The sequence below is a fragment of the Lepidochelys olivacea genome (genome assembly GCF_965140295.1).
Source record: "Lepidochelys olivacea isolate rLepOli2 genome assembly, chromosome: 10".
Lineage (NCBI taxonomy): Eukaryota > Metazoa > Chordata > Testudines > Cheloniidae > Lepidochelys > Lepidochelys olivacea.
Genome location: NC_140420.1, coordinates 55,161,902 through 55,180,054, shown reverse-complemented (window position 1 = coordinate 55,180,054; position 18,153 = coordinate 55,161,902). Strand labels below are relative to the sequence as shown.

The window sequence follows — 18,153 nt, the reverse complement described above, 5'->3', positions numbered from 1 at the left end:
CCTCTACAATTCTCTATCATCAGAGATGTGAACTTGATCACATTCGGGAAGTGCTGTAAGAAACATCTCTTTATCCAGGCTTTTCATTAACAGCTGACATCACTAACTAGCACCTAGCCTACCAGCAAGGGTTTCTTGCTATTGTTCTGTAAGAATGTGGTATAATGGGGAGGAAGCAGACATAGGAGTTTTGCTCCCCACACTAAGAACATGTCACTTGTAATCTAAACCATATAAAATGCAATTTATACTCTGGTGACAGGGAATAAATATAAATACAGACAGAAATAAAAGTAAATACAACAGAGAGTATGCACATCAGGAAGCCAATCAATCTAAAATACTCTTGTGAAATACAACGTACGACTCATTAGAATTTAAACAGAAAAACCTGATATATTTTATTTATTTATCATGGATCACTTTTTAGCACGAGGAGCATCTATAGGATATCAGAATCATAAATCCACTGGCTGAGACTTCAATTATAACCCTCCATTTGTGACATAGTTGGAAAAGAAAATGATGCCAGAAACAGATTAGGATTTCAAGTTAAGATCTTATTGGTCCAATGTATAAGTCTATTTATTATCAAGTGCATATAATAAATAAAATAATAATAAATAATAAAAGATAAATACCTATCGCTGGTGAAATAATCTCATGGATTTGGTAATTTTTATCAGTCTATGTTGTTTGAAAGGAAAAATAGGTTCTCAAGGTCTAGCATAATCTAAATATATATGTAAAGAAGTGGGTTGCCAGATTTCCATGTTCCTCAAGAACCATTTGACAGCCCCCCAAGAGGCAACCATCAAACTGGCAGCAACATGTGTCAAAAACTCTGACTAATGAACTACAAAGGAGCCTACAAGCCCTTACTCAAGCAAGTCCAAATGACAAGGATGGTACAGAGAGAGACAGCTCATTGTTATCTATCAGATGGCATCCAGAGACAAAGATGATGAGACTGACCAACAACAAAGAGCCAGATAGCACTGGAAATAGTAAAAATCACTCTTGGAAAACTGAACTTTTTAGAAGTAAAATTGATATTGTTTACATTATATATGAAGAATACTGAGGTCCCAATTCAAAGCACTTAAGCATCATGTTCCTAAATGTATCACACAAAGTCACTTAACATTTAATATAGAGCGTATCTTCCCTAATGCAAAACCAGGTATACTTTCCATAACTGACAGGTTTTAGTAATTGCACAAAAAAGGAGCTTTTGATTACTCTTCTAGTCTACTTTTTGCTTGAGCAATTTTTAAGTGGAAAAATAAACACTGAATACACTATGGCCACTTATTTTCTTCTTCCAGAGTAACAGTGAACAATGCTGGTGATGATTATTACTACAAGCATTGCTAACGTGCTCACTACTGTGGCAGCGGTTGGTTTGACAAGGCTTAAATCAAGACATCGGTTATCTTGATAAGTGAAAAAGAAGATGTCCCATTTTCAATTATAAGGATGCTATATTAAAAATGACGTCAGGGTCCATTAGTGTCAATAACCGACATCAGAAGTGGCGAAGGAGCCTAGCAGCTGAGTCAGGCACTCTTATATCCCCAGCACTGGTTGAATGGAGCCTTTGGCCAAGGAAATTTAAAATTATTTGTTTACTTAGAGATGTAAATTATTCCCTTCCGTTTCTGATGTTTCCCTTAATAAGATTATTGTGGTTGTAATGCCTAAAAATAAATGGGAAGGAGACAAACATGGATTCTTTGTGCTACGCTCTGCAAGCCAGCAGAGTAAATTACTGGATTGATTATGCACCTCCCTCAGCTGAGTCCCCTCTGCCCCTTGCCTAGGGGCATGGACGTAGCTTTAAAAGATGAACTGTATTCTCTGCAGAATAAACTGGATAATCCTCATTTAAGAAGAAGCTTGCATCATTGTCTGTAGTTGTGACGGTCTGGATATAAGGTGGCAGTACTGGGGGAGGGGGAATTAACAGAGAAGACTGAAGTGAGAGTGAGACACTGCGGGTAAGATGTACTGAGAAATCAAAGCTTGCTCTAAATACACTGGTTCCAGGCAGGTGGCGGGTCAGCATTGAGGGAGCTGGGGACACTGCAGCCAAGACTGGGCAGGAGCCACTGGGATCCCAGGGCTGAGCCAGAGCCAGACAGTGTTGGGAGCTGAGCAGAGGAGCTGCCTGGACATCAGAGCCTGCTGCAGGGACCAGAAGTTGGGCACAGGTAAGGGGAGAAGAGAGGATGGGATAGGTGCTGAGGGGAGTCACCTTCTGTTCCCCTGGGCCTCTCTCAGCTCCTCCACTCTCCACACTCCCTGCAGTTCTCTCTGCTCCCTCCCGGGGCTTCCCACTGCCCTGTGTTTGGGCACTTTTTTTTTTTTTAGGACTCCAGAAGTGGAACTGCTGCCAGGGCAGAATGTAAATATTTAGAGATGAAGGACCTATTGTGACATTCCCCTGGTGTTACCCGGATCGGTGATCTGCAAGGTGACTCCAATCCTTGACTCTGGGAGCCAGCCTTACCCTGCTTTGCTGTGAGAACCCTCACTTCTGGGCTGTTCATGCACAGCCTCTGGCATGTAAGCTGCTCCTTGGATTGTGCAACCAAATGACACTAGCCAATATCTCCGGTCTCAGATACAACCTTAGGAACCTCCATCTTGCAGTGTCCAGTTATGCCCACTGGACACTGCAAGCTTATATGAGTTTGTCAGTGTAACAAAGAAATTGATATGTACCAGGCCTTGTATCCCAAGGGGAGTGTCTGACACATTTCAAACCAAATGGACTGCTTCAGGTAGAACAAACAAACAGATTTATTAACTACAAAGATAGATGTTGAGTGATTATAAGTCAAAACATTACAAATCAGATTTGGTCAAATGAAATATAAGATCATTCGAAGCTGATCTTAACACTTTCAATGCCCTTACAAACTTAGATGCTTCTCACCACAGGCTGGGTGGTTGCCCTTCAGCCAGGCTCTCCCCTTTGATCAGTGCTTCAGTTGCTTGATGGTGATGTCGGTACATGGAGGTAGAAGAGAGAGAAAGAGCATGGCAAATGTCTCTCCTTTTCATCATGTTCTTTGTTCCCTCCTGGCTTTGACCACCCCTTCAGAGTCATGTGAGCATTACCTCATTTCAGTCCCAAACTGACAAGGAAGGGGAGTGACTCACTCGAGAGTCCAACAGATCCTTTGTTGTTGCCTAGGCCGGTGTCCTTTGTTCCCTTGAGGCTGGGCTGGGTTGGTCTCATCCATGCCCTGATGGGGTGTGAACTGCCCCTTTGCTCTTGGGGAGTTTTTGCCCGGGCTTGCTTTAAGCCATGAGGACACATTTTCACCCCATAACTATATATATGAAATTCCAACCTACAACATTATTATAACAATGATTACTATAACATCACTATGACAACAATGCTCAGTACATCATGAGCCTTCTGAAGACACCTGACATGACAAACTTTGCATTGGATACCACACAATCATATTATAAGGATGAACATGGGGGTGCAGGGTGTTCCCTCGAGGTACAGAACGTCACACCTATTTCTCACAGTGAAGATGAAGAGGACTGGAACCTATCCTGACAGGACCAGTTACATGCTTACAAGCAACACCACTGAAGCCAGTCAGGTTAACAATCCTGTAAGCAAAACCAAGGGTGACAGGAGCGAGTAACAACTATTGTGGCATTTCCCTTCTTAGCATTATGGGAAAAGCTTTTGTGCGAGTTGTCCTGAACAGAACATAAGAACAGCCATACTGGGTTAGACCAAAGGTCCACCAAGCCCAGTATCCTGTCCTCAGACAGTGGCCAATGGCAGGTGCCCCAAAGGGAATGAACAGACAGGTTATCATCAGGTGATCCATGCCTTGTCACCCAATCCCAGCTTCTCGCAAGCAGAGGTTAGGGACACCATTCCCGCCCATCCTGGCTAATAGCCATTGATGGACCTATCTTCCATGAATCTATCTAGCTCCCTTTTGAACCCCGTTATAGTATTGGCCTTCACAACATCCCCTGGCAAGGAGTTCCAGAGGTTGACCGTGTGTTGCATGAAAAAATACTTTCTTGTGTTTGTTTTGAACCTGCTACCTATTAATTTAATTTGGTGGCCCCTTGTTCTTGTATTATGAGAAGGAGTAAATAACACTTCCTTATTTACTTTCTCTATACCACTCCTGATTTTATAGACCTCTATCATATCCCCCCTTCATCGCCTCTTTTCCAAGCTGAAAAGTCCTAGTCTTATTAATCTCTCCTCATACGGAAGCCGTTCCATACCCCTGATAATTTTTGTTGCCCTTTTCTGAACCTTTTCCAATTCCAATATATCTTTTTTGAGATGGGGCAACCATATCTGCATGCAGTATTCAAGGTGTGGGAGTACCATGGATTTATATAGAGGCAATATGATATTTTCTGTCTTATTATCTATCCCTTTCTTGATGATTCCCAACTTTTTGTTCACTTTTTTGACTGCCACTGCACATTGAGTGGATGATTTCAGAGAACTATCCACAATGACTCCAAGGTCTCTTTCTTGAGTGGTAACAGCTAATTTAGACCCCATCATTGTATATGTACAGTTAGGGTTATGTTTTCCAATGTGCATTACTTTGCATTTATCAACATTAAATTTCATCTGCCATTTTGTTGCCCTGTCACCCAGCTTTGTGAGAACCTTTTGTAACTCTTCGCAGTCTGCCTGGGACTTAACTATCTTGAGTAGTTTTGTATCATCTGCAAATTTTGCCACCTCACTGTTTACTCCTTTTTCCAGATCGCTTATGAATATGTTAAATAGGACTGGGCCCAGTACAGATCCCTGGGGGACACCACTATTTACCTCTCTCCATTCTGGAAACTGACCATTTATTCCTACCCTTTGTTTCCTATCTTTTAACCAGTTACCAATCCATGAGAGAACCTTCCCTCTTATCCCATGACTTCTTATTTTGCTTAAGAGCCTTTGGTGAGGGACCTTGTCAAAGGCTTTCTGAACATCTAAATCCACTATATCCACTGGATCTCCTTTGTCTGCATCCTTGTTGACCCCTTTAAAGAATTCTAGTAGAACAGATTTCAGACCCTTGCAGACAGAATCTATTCTGAATCACAATGTGGCTTCAGAGCTGAAAAGCCTACTATTGACATTATCTTCTCGCTGAGGCAACTACAAGAGAAATGTGGAGAACAAAAAAAGCCCCTCTACATAGTCTTTGTCGATCTCACACAGGCTTTTGACCTTGTCAGTAGAAGCGTATTATTTGTGCTTCTAGAAAAGACTGGATGTCCCCCCAAGGTCTTAAGCATGATTCAATCCTTCCACGAAAACATGTACAGCACGGTCCAATACAACGGCTCAGTCTCTGAGGCTTTCAGATTCGTAGCAGAGTTAACCAAGGCTGAGTACTTGCCCCAACTCTGGGATTTTTCTTCTCCCTGCTACTGAAACAAACTTTTGTTTCCTCAACTGAGGGAATCTACTTGCACACAAGATCTGATGCAAAGCTATTCAATCTTGCAAGACTCAGATATAAAACTAAGACTCGGGAGGCCCTTATCCAACACCTCCTTTTTGCTGATGACACAGCAATGACAACCCACACAGAAACTCATCTCCAAAACCTTATGGACAGTTTTTCCAAAGCCTGCCAAGACTTCAGGCTTACCATAAGCCTAAAAAAGACTAACATAATGTGCCAAGGAGTTGAGGAAGCACCCTCCATCACAATCAACAACTATGAACTTGAATGGAGAATGAGTTCATGTACCTGGGGTCCAATATTGCAGTCAACCTTTCACTTGAAACGGAACTCAACATCCACATTGGAAAAGCTGCCACAACAACGTCTAGACTGAGCAAGAGGGTATGGCAGAACAACAAACTGACAGAACACACAAAGATCTGTGTGTAGCGTGCATGTGTTATCAGCACACTTTTATATGGGAGTGAGACATGGACCTTATACTCTCATCAGGAAAAGAGGCTCAATAGCTTTCATATGCGTTGCCTTCGGTGAATCTTTGGCATCTCCTAGAGGGACAGAGTCAACAATACTGAGGTGCTCAAGCAGGCCAGTATACCCAGCATGTAAACCACTCCTCCGCTGGTCTAGGCATGTGTGCTGAATGAATGATGGGCTCAAAGGACATCCTCTACAGCAAACTGGCATCTGGACAAAGACCCGAAGGATGCCCAAAATTGCATTTGAAGAATCTGTGGAAGTCAGACTTCAAAGAATGGACATGGATGTGGACAACTGGGAAGATCACACTCAAGACCTCAGCCTTTGGAAACAAGACCTTAACTAAGGTCTCCAGACTTATGAGAGGAAGCTTTCCAGCTTAGCAAAGGAGAAAAGAGCTCACAGAAGGCAGAGCCCAAAGGGTCAAAACATTACCTTTAAATGTGACAGATGCGGCAGAGATTGTCTCTCTTGAGTGGGTCTCTTCAGCCACAGCCATGACTGCCATAAAACCAACTGAGTAAATTCTTTACCTCTCAGGGGCAGATACCCCTAGTCTCTCGAGACTGAAGGATGCCTACTACTGATAGAATATTATGTATATGCTCAGTATTATAATTAGCTGGTGTGAAAATTAAAGGAAGTATATGTGTTACTTTTATACACATCATGTGCACCTCAGTTTACCTGTGTGAGATTATCCTGCCTGACTATGTCCTGTTAAATCGTAAGGGGAGCAAAACTAACAGGAAACGTAACAACGGCAAAAATAAGGTGCTATCCTCTTCCCAGGTCAAACCTAGTATCAACAGGTATACTGTAAAGAGGCTAGCTTAGGGGAGCAGTGGGAAGAGGGAGGGGGTATAAGTGGGATGACAACAGCAGCTGGAGAGGTCTCTCTGTCAGAGAGAGCAAGGTGCATGTGCACACATGCTGCAACAGCACTGTCTGCTTTGCCGATCCCAGAGTTGGAGGTATCTGGGCCGAATGGAGCTTACAAAAGCTTGCAAGGAAAGATTAAAGTGTAAGTAAGGGGAAATATGCACACAGGCCCTTTTTGTTTTATACCTCAGCTCTGTGTGCTTTGTACCATAGGGGGAAAGAACAAATATTGCTTTGAAGAAGCTGTTTTTGAGTCACTTTAATCAGCTCACTGGTCACAGATCTCCAGAGGAAAAGGGCTTGTGCAATTACACAGTTGAGAAATGGGAAGTGGGGGTTGCTGCAGCCAAGAGTGATAGGACCAGATCGATCCACCTCAGAGAGGTGGTAACAGTGACACCTGCATAAAGCATGAGAGCTTTCTAATCTGAAAAATGTATTTAATGGTGGATGGACATAGAACAATATGACTTGAATCGGTCTAAAAGTACTTACATTTTATAAAAAAAACAGAGACAAAATGTATTCTTTCTAGTACACAATTTTTATCTTCCTTCCAGAGGAGAATAGAGGAGTGCTAAATATGTACGCTCTTGGTTTCTTGAAATACAAAATATATTAAAAGAGACCAGTGGTGTATATGATCTCCATGTAAGGAACAGTTACATTTATGATGGATATCTTTAAAAAAAACTTTTTAATGAACTATTTTACACCTCTGTTCTGAAGAGGTTTAAACCTGTTGTTAAATCAGAACCATTTTAGTTCTTGAATTTTCCTTTTGATACAAGAGTCACTTGACTGCTGGCCACACACACACAGTCTCATAACACACAATTAGTGAAAGATAAAATATAGTACACAACCCCCTCCCAGGGGAAAAAAAAGGGGGGAGGGAATAAAGGATTTATTCAGAAAAGGGCATTAAAATTAAATAAAATGTGCCAAAACCTCTTGGCATGTGGAACATACCAGCTGCAACTCACTAATCCATGGCTGATCCTTGGAGAGAATTACAAAACCACTCAACCAGCAGGCTGGCTGCCATGATATTGGCAGGAAGTGAGAACAGAGCTGAACTTTAAAAATGGAGTGATACATACACTTCATGTGCATTCAGAAATGTTTGTTCAGGTCTGAAATATTACAAAGCCTTAGGAGTAATGCTGACTGTGGTTTAGACTAAGAAAAACTGAAAACAGATTTGTAGAACCAAAATTGAGACGTTCCAGTACAATTGCACAGTTCCTCTAAGAGGCTCCTGTGTCTGTAGTTAACTTTCAAATTTAAATTGACTCTCTGTTGACAATGTCAGGGGAGGTTAAGAACTCCGAGATGTAGTCCCTCCAGTTCAGGATTGAGGCATATTGGCAGGATAGTGTGGGCCCATCTTACACCATCACTCTCCATTTTATTCCTGTTTCTGTGGAAAACTACAGGACATCGTCATTTTCCTTTTGTTGTAACAAGGTCAATTCCCTCAGCACTACCATTTATCTCAAGCAGAAAGAAACAAAATGGTTTGTTTCTAGAATTGATCAGAGTGCGACAATTCCCTTTTGTGGCAACTTTTGAGGTTTCAAAATTTGGTTCTATTCTACATTGTAATTAACCCAAAAGCTTTTGAACAATTCAATTTCTGTTTCAGCTCAAAATGTACATGTGTGAGAGGTTAGGGTACTGGCCTGGGATGTGGGTTTAGGATGCTACTCTGCCAGATTCAGAGCAGAGTTTTTCATCCTAGATCACTCAGACAGAGCCGGGGTTTGAACCCGGGTTTCCCATATGCCAGGCCACTGCCCAAAACACCAGCCTAAGGACTGTGAAGCTCTCACCCTTTTCTCCCCCTCTGATGAAAACTTTGTCAAAACTGATATGTCTATGAAACATGTCTGCTTCACTGAAACAGCATACTTCGACTAAGTGAAATTTTGGAGAAAATGTTCCAACCAGCTCCATTGGTTACTCCCCTATATATTTTCAGAGTCTGAATTACATCATAATTACATCATATTCTGCAGCTCTGTGGATTTTATGTGGCTTTTACGTGGCTTTAGAGCAAAAAAATTCCTAGACACAATCAGAACACTAATCTCTTCATTAGTTCTTTTACTGGTGAACTATTATAATGGACACTTCTCTACCAATGCTCAGTTAAAAGTAAGTTTGCTAATATAAACTACATGAGTAGGACAAAGCACTGCAGACGGTCCTGCAGGTAACAATCCTGCATTGATAGAGGGCTTGTTAAATGGCATCATTATATTTTACTTCTCTAATGTTTATAATCTTTTGATCAACACATGAACATTTCTCAATATCACATAAAAAAGGCTAATAAGTTTTGCTTTAGAGAGCCAGGTCTATAACAATTCTAAATGACTCTACAGTAATTCCTGCTGTGATTTAAAGACATGGCTTGTTTAATAACTGCATGAAAGGGCATTAAAGTTAGCTTTCTATGTATTAAGTGTTCACATTTTGTTCTCTGTACAAAAGCAATTATTCTTATATTTACTATTTAAAAATAAACAATTAAAGCTAATAGTACCTAGAAGATAGGATTCTTCCTCCTCCGCATCTCAGCGTTGTGTGGTAGTGATCACATTACCAGAGATATGGTAACAAGGAAAAAGAAGTTTTACTGTGATTTAAACTTTATAGTGCATGGAATGCAGTGCGTTTATATTTACCATACTGCTATCTAGTGGCTGAATATTCTAATTGCACTTTGTGGTGAGATGAGATAAATGAAGGGCATGATGGGAACAGCAGCAGTATTGTTGTTCAATATGTGAATGATACACAGGAAAAATAAGTTCTCTTTCAGCTATCTCTATTGTCTTCTGGTCATGGTTCATTTGCCTGGCATGACCAGCATGCTGCATTAGTAAAGAATGAGGCGTTAGTTTTAGTTACTTTAATTAATGATAATGTTGCTAACTAAAGTCCTGAGTTTGGCAAATATTTACGTACACAACTTCAGTGGGACTACTCCCAGCAGAAACACTCCTCTCAACACAAGTGTTTGCAGGAGCAGGCTCTCGAGGCTAAGGTTCTAATTCAGTAAAGTACCTGAACTTCAAGCATGCTTGAGTAGTCACACTGAACTCAATGGGGCAACTCACCGGCTTAAAACTACGTACACCCTTTTTCCTAAATTGGGACTTAAATTCTGCTTTTCCCACAATGAGTGTGTTTGAGGAGTTGGGGTGCTGGGAGTCTCTTCCTTCCTGCTTACACACCACTTGTGTGACACCAGTGCAGCATATAGGCAGAAAACTGCCTCCTTGAGCATTGGCCGGCCAGGAGTGGGCCTTAAGCACTCTAAAGTTCCAAGAGGACATGACAAGTCAGCTTGGGGTGTGGCCAAAGCCTTGTCATTTACACCTAACACTGAACAAGAATTTTTTTTTTCTAATAAAGAAAGCAGTATTATAAGATATTTGCTTTTGTGCCTGGAATCTTCTCCAACCCCATTTTGGCTGCCTGCCAGCTAGAGGTTTTAGGAAACAGTGCACACCTTCACACCACTTTAAAAGTGTTTGTAGAGTTTTGGGAACAGAGACAATCACAAGGATAACAGTACAAGGATAGCAGTACATCATCATTGCTTTAATCGTCTTAAATTTAGTGTTGGTAAATAATTATTATAATGGTTTATATAAGTAGGATGCCAAAAAGCAAATGATTTCAGAATTCTGTTAAACATCTCAAGGTAATAAAACATTGCTACAGGGGAAAAGTAGCAGTGCAAATCCTGATTCAGATCATGTAATCTGTAGATGGCTAACACCAAAATACAACATAGTGACTTTGCACATTGCTCAAGGTTAAGTCTACAAAGTAGATCAATGAAATAGCTCTGATGTTTTTCTAGAAAGCAAGGCAGCCACATTTCCTTTCGTGCCGTTAAGACAGATGAATACTGCCCATCTCTATTCTTGACACTAGTGTTAGGTTACTCTGGCCAGTGAAAGCTCTAGCGGTAAACAGAATATCTTCTTGAGCTGCAAGATTGCATCTGTTTCTCTACACATTGTTCCAGAAAGCAACATGAATGTGAGCTTTACTAGTTCATATACAGGTAAATAGGCTCCAGGAGGTTTATAGATCAGTTTCTATGTACTTCTCAATCAACATATCATCCTTAAATATTTATATTATGGTAACACTCAAAGCCTATATTTAAACTGCATACTCAAAGTGATTTGCTTTGTCCCACTCCCTTACTGCATGTTGTATCTAACAGTAGAGCAGGTCAAGAATTTTTTTCAGTGGGACAGTTTTTCATTTGGAACATGCAGTTGTGTCAAAATCTAGATTTTTGTGGGAATGTTAATTTTGATTAAAGTTTTTAGTGGGAAAAAACTGAAACATTTATTTTCAATGAGATAGAAATATTGCAATTTGACTTCATCATATTGATTCATTTGGACTTTTATACTATTTTAAAAATGAGAATTTGAACATATTTAATAAAACAGTGAATGAAATGTTTTTACGATATCAAAAAGAAAGTTTCAACATTTGAAATGAAATGTTTCAAAAGGTTCCAAATCATTTTTTAAAATATTAATTCAGCAGAAATTTCACCTTTTTATTCCAATTCAGATTCTCTCCCCTCCTTTCCCCTCCCCCCCCCCCCCCCAAATATCCCATAGAACAGAAATTCCAGTTTCTGACCAGGTCCATTTAACAATGACGGTTCTCAATGAATAAGTGTCTGGTTAAAGAACAATGCCTACATAAACATGCAAGGCTTGTAGATGATTGGTCAGGCCTGTTTCACATGGCATTTTCCACTGAGTTAATGTGATTTTTTTCCCATTGCTCTACCTGACCGGGATTTTTTCAGCTGGTACTTAAACAAAAGTTACTGTTTGTTCGATGAATTTGTTAATTGACCCTTTCCTAAAGAAATAAGAACTCAAGTGAAGATCTGACTTTGGGAAAAGTCAAATGATAAATAAGATTTAACTGAACAGCTGGTTTCTTGGTAAGGATAGATGTGAAACATTTGAACTAAATGGAAGAATATTCAAAGATTGCTATTGATTGATAGAGTCTCTGAGACTTCTGATATTCACCCATCTCTATTAGGACTTTAAAAAAATGTATCTGAAATGTTTTGCCAGTTGCTGTTTAACTCTGGATGAGGCCATGGGATTCTGTATGGGAGAGCGAGCTTCTGTTTGGACCATTATTTGACTAACATCTGTCTAGGTCTCAACCGTGGGAAAGCTCATAATGACTAATCAAATGGACTAGTCACTTGTGCAAGAGAGAAAAACCTTGTGTATTAGAATAAGTTAAGGACAATTGAAAAACTAATCCAAAACTCTTGGAAAACAAGCATAGAATCCCTGTGCTTCTGTCCCTATGCTGGCTCCCAGCCCTCTTCCCCTCCCAATTTAAGTAAGGGTTCTGATCTTCAAATCCAGCCTATGACCACCTTTAGGTCATGCTGAAAGACCTTCCTCCTTGCTAAAACTTTTCCAGCATTACCAGAATGACTTACAAAATGCCATATGAATTGTAGCTGATACATCCCTATGAAAGTGCCAACATTCAAATAGAGAGACAAGGTGGGGAGAGGTAATATCTTTTATTGGACCAACTTCTGTTGGTGAGTGAGACAAAGAGTTCAAATAGAGTGAAGTGCAGGATCCTGGTGCCACCTTCCTTCCCAGAGATGGCTGTATTTCAGTGATTAATTGATTCATAGAGTTTGTAAAGCACTTTGGGATTCTTTGGGATGAAGGACACTACAAAACTATAGGCTACGAACAGGCTATATCCTGCCAGCCTTGTGATGGGTATGATCTTTACTAACGATTCTGCAATGCTGCCAATGTTTTCACTACAGGGGCATGCATATTGGCCAAGTGCACTGGCCTTCTGCCTTTGGAGTCCTGAACTCAAATCCTGTTTTAAATCACAAGTGAACACCAAAACCTGGTGGGTTTTGTCTGAAAAGATGCCCAGGATTAGAAAAGCTAGGATGATGTAAGGAAGGCTGAGCAAAATAGTTCAAGTAAGACAAGAACCAAATCTTAAACATAAACTGAGACAAAGTTCAACTGTAAGGTTCAAAGAAGTTTGGTTTCCTTTTTGTTGTATATGTCTGCACTAGAAAGGAGCTTTTCTTCCTGGAAAGAAAACACTGGAACACATGAGAAAGACTGTTCTTGTAATACTTTTTCTGGGCTCGCCAGAACCATGATAAAGAAAACTCACTAATACAATAAAAGCTGATTAAGCAGAGTCAGGATGAGCTCTACCCTGACATCTGGTGAGGAGTTGTGGAAAATGACTTCAGGGGATGATCTCATTTGCATGGGCACACCCACCCCGCTTAGCATGATGGGACTGCTTGCCCAACTGGTCACTTTGGCTGCTGTGGGATCCCCAGTCTCTTTGTTATTGGGGCAGGACTAATAAAGTGTTGTTATCCTGGTTATGTGAATCAAGGACAGTAGAACTCTACTTGGCATTTTATGATGGAGGGACTTGCCCTCAACTAAGTAGCACTCACTAGGCAAGGGATATGGGTTCCAAAACCAAGTGAATTGAGAGAGGATGGGGACAGGTGTTTGTACCTGGTGGTATGAGCCCCAAATACCATTTTCACCCTTCTCTGTATAATATCAGAGCTAATTTTGATTCCATTAGGAATGTGGTTACAGGCTGTTGAGCTGATTTCACTTTGGTCCAATGGTACACCAGCACTGAGGCTCCCCCACTATGGAGCTGAAATCACTAAAAGAACTAAAATTACTAAGAGCTGAAATCACTGAGTGCTGTTAAGGTGGTGGTGGGGTAAAGATATATTGGTGAGTGACTAGCTGGATGTCTGCTGGAGAGGAGTGGCTCGCAGCATGACTGGCGGAGCAGCTCTTGGGATGGCTGGCTGAGCGGAGCAGCTCGCGGTGAAGGCTGCAGCGGACCCCCACGGAGAGGCAGGGTAGTCGGACATCGACATGAGCAGCGGAGCACATAAGGTGCCCCAAAACCTCCCCCTTTTCCACCCAGGCTGGGAGGTAAACTCTGCAGATGAACTTTTGAACTTTAGGGTTGCAGGCTTCTGGGACTTTGGGTAACTTTTGGTTTGCTGGATTCAAGAACCAAAAGGGAAGGACACGGCCCAATCTGCTTGGGGTGGGTCTTTTGGTTCATGATTTGTGTTACAAATCATGTATGTGGTGTTTCCCCAACATAATGCAGCATTATTTTCTCTCTGTTATTAAAAGGCTTTTGCTACACTCAGACTCTGTGCTTGCGAGACGGGAAGTATTGCCGCTTAGAGGCGCCCAGGGGCGTGGTATATATTTGTCCCAGGTCACTGGGTGGGGGCTTGAGCTGGTTTTGCATTGTTATTGGAATGGAACCCCTAGATACTGAACCCGGCCCTGTTGCTGCCAACTCTGACAGGCAGAAGGGTTACACTTATTTTTATAAAGCTGATCATCTAAAGCCAGCTTCCAAGTCTTTGGAGGATCACCCATCTCACTTCAGAGCAGAACAGAGGTACACTAGTACATATAAATGTGGAAAGTTTGTCCAGTTATTAATTATGTTATGCCTGACTCTATCCATGGTTATTTCGCTTTTATGAGCACCAAATTCACAATTTAATAACCAAACATTATGGGGGAACTTCAGTAAAAACCCAGCTTGTTAGTTGTCAAAGCTAAATTATTAAGAGATTAAGATTATTAAGAGATTATAAAACAGCGCCCCCCCCTTCCACTTCTCCCCACTATGAGTCCAGGCACAGCTAATCACATGCTGATTAAACCTTTGAAAATGCTTTGGAATTTACCCTTTGACCTTCAACTCCACCCTCTGCTGAGACATAAAGGAAAAATGTTAGGCTGGTAAAAAATATTTACCTTGTCACATGATCAACAAAGACAAAATCCACCATTTTCCAAATCACCTGTGACTCTTTGTGCATAGCTCTAATAAATAAGCCAATGATTCTCTGCTGAATTATATTAGGAATAGTCTCAGATATTCGACAAGCTCACAACCTGATCCGAGCATAGGAGAAAGGGCCCATGCATGCAGATCTGCAAGCAACGCCCTGCGCTGCCTTTTAAGTTATTGGTATCTATATTTTTGGGTTTTAACTTATTTCTGCCCTTCTGAGGGTGAACATTTGTAACACATGACCTGGAATGATGAATACACTGAAAACAAAAAAGGAGATAAAAACTAAGATATCATTTGGTAGAAAGTCATTTGACTTTTAAATGTCCACTCTGTAAACCTCTGTGTGCTTTCTCTGGTAAAGGTTTTATCCATACAGCTATTAATCACATGAAAGCAGATATTAAAGGAATATTAATCCATACCAGCTGTTACATCTTTTACTATGCTATTATCAGAGATTAATCTTTATACAGCCAGGCTGCCTTTTCATGCCATTTCCAAGTGAACATCACACAAGCTGATATTGTTTTACAACATAGAAGCATTAAGAAACACAGAAAAGCAGCAGGATAATGGTTATATGGATAAATTGTAATGTCTGTCAGCATCCTTAGAATCTGAGACCTTTATATTTTCTAGGGATACTGATAGTTCAGCCAGAAATTACAATTGCTCTTTTATTGCACAAATCTTGGAACTGCTATTTATTTCAAAAGAAAAAAAGGATACTCTTGTTAGTGACATTCTTTCGTGTATTCTTCTGTGGGGAGTGCAGTCATTTACAATCAACAGCAGGAGGGAACGCATTAAGTAAAAAAAGAAACATCTAATAACGTGCTATTTTATGACAAGAAGACAATGTAGGATATTTAGGATGGCAATAGAAGTTTAACAAGGAGGAATGATCATTTTCAGGTAGTACTTTCTAGTGAAGTGTAAAACCTCTTGCAGGTGGACCCAGTTTTTACTAGAACTCTTTACTGCTTTGGAGAATTCGATACTCTTAATTGGGCTGCAGTTGTTGCTCTTTTAACCTTTAGAATTTTATCTGGTCAGATCTGCAGACCCTACGGAAACTGGTGTTGACTCAGTGGTTGATGGAATATGTTTCAAAATCACAAAGCTATCATACAGTATTCAGTGAATGTTAAATTTCTGTCAGAAGAGGACATCTTTCTCAATAAAGATGATCAGATTACCATTAAAAATAAGCTTCGAATCAGTTTCTTGACTTCTGGATGAGATACATATAGTGCTATGAGGAATACAAACTACACTAGAAAAAACAGTTGTCATAGTTACAGAAAATCTGCTACTTTCTTTATCCTCTATCTTTATCCTCTATTGCAGCAATGATTCTCCAATTTTGTATGGTAATTGTTCATCTGGGTGTCTGTGATTTTTGTTAATTGGGATTTAGATCTTAAATTAATAATTGTGTGACTTTTTAAGTAACTGCACAATATAAAATGTGAGAAATGGTTCTTTATTCCTGGAGTTCATGACTCTGCACTCTCTTGCCCTTCTTTGTTCCACCCCAACAGTTCCTTCAGTATCTCCTTGGTGGCTCCTCCTCCTTCTCTCTTCCAGAATCTGCAAATACCCCTCCATCTTTTTCCTCTGACCTATTGCCTTCTCCTTCTGCACACACACTATTTGGGCAACCTCTTCTGCTCCCATGGTTCCAGAGACCTTCTCTGAAGACTCCAAAATCTACCTGCCCAGCCAAAACCTCTTCTGTCCAGTCCTGGATCTACAGCTGCCATTCTGACATCTCCACTGCCATCCCTAACCCTTTCCACCACTATTGAGCAGTTAACTGTCACCTGTATGTGTATCATCAGTATCATATTTGTCTCCTCTCTCTTTTTCCACAATATCCAGGGTTATATAATGTTTGGTTCTCTATTCTGGCCATTTTTTGTAGCACACTGGCTTTCCCAGGCCCCCACTCTCCACTGCTAGCATCTTAGGGGGTTGCCTTAGCTGTGTTCCAGGTTAGATATGGACACCCAGCTCCTTATTAAACATCATAATTCCTCAGCAACTTCTTCTGAGATCACTAAACGAATCTCTGACTGCTCTGACCGCTACATTTCTCTCTTTGAATATCTATCACCAGCTTCCTCTTGCCTTCCGCATCAAATTCTTGTCTGATTTTGTGACTGAGCTTCTGAAGCAAAATCAAACTGTTTAGCATTGGGATGGAGCATAACAATACGCAATATATTGTAATTGGAGGGAAGGGCCTATCAGGCAGTAGAAACAAAACGAGTCCTATCAAACTGAGAGTTAATACTTACTTTAAATCACTTTAGATAAGCTATTACCAGCAGGACAGTGGGGTGGGAATAGGTATTGTTTCATATTCTCTGTGTATATATAAAGCCTGCTGCAGTTTCCACGATATGCATCTGAGGAAGTGAGCTGTAGCTCACGAAAGCTTATGCTCTAATAAATTGGTTAGTCTCTAAGGTGCCACAAGTCCTCCTTTTCTTTTTGCGAATACAGACTAACACGGCTGCTACTCTGAAACCAATACTTACTTCAGTATCTATGAGAAAGCTCTAAACAGATTTGCCTTTGTAGACAATATTTTAATTTTTCTATATGTATTTTCCTATTGTGTGTCTGTGCTACTGTTCACTCATGCAAAGCATGTTTATTGGGGTCTGATCCCTAGCTTGTTATACAAAATAGATAATTCAAACTAATGCCTATTTTCTGGTGCTTTGCTTCTCTCCTTGTGCGTGTTAAATGTTTGCAGTCTTCTAGCTCATTGCCTTGTAGGCTAAAACTGGGCTCATCTTCCCTGCTTGCCTCTCAGGAGAGCATGTAAATCACTCCTCCAGTTTTCTGTATTCTATTCTGAGACACTTTCATAGAGATAATGAATGATCCTGAGAGATCATGAAAACAGGGCAACTCTCTGCTGTGTCAGTTTAATTTATTGGAGAAAAGGAATGACTGATTTTATAGCTTTACATTAAAATGTAACATTGTGAACTGCTCTTTCATTTATTTAATGTAGGTAAAATCCTGCCCTTGGAGGTACATGTACCACTCCCATTGACTCCAGGGGTTTTTGCTCTGGGTGTAACTGAGAGCAGAATATGGCCCTGTGTACTTTTCTAAGAATTAGATGCAATTTTGTTTGTCGGTAGTGAACAACGGTATCAACAGATTACAAATAATATCATTCCAGCCAAAGTCTGTGGAGTTCTGCATTATGGCATTCATGATGACTTTGCAGGGTAAAGTTAAGAGAATTCTGTGGCCCCAGCATTGCTTATCCTAAATGCCTCATGTCTGAGAATATCAGCTCCCCTCATGCCACATGCTTACACACAAGCACAGACATATG

The 18,153-nt window shown here is 40.6% G+C and overlaps 1 long non-coding RNA gene across 1 annotated transcript in view; it reads right to left on the bottom strand.

The window, feature by feature from the left end:
* The window catches only part of LOC311527462, a 42,492-nt gene extending 33,048 nt beyond the window's left edge, over positions 1-9,444 (bottom strand). The window contains exon 1 of the long non-coding RNA XR_014713340.1: positions 9,403-9,444. This is a non-coding gene — a long non-coding RNA (uncharacterized lncRNA). The remainder of the gene's footprint in view (positions 1-9,402) is intronic.
* Positions 9,445-18,153: the final 8,709 nt, after the last annotated feature.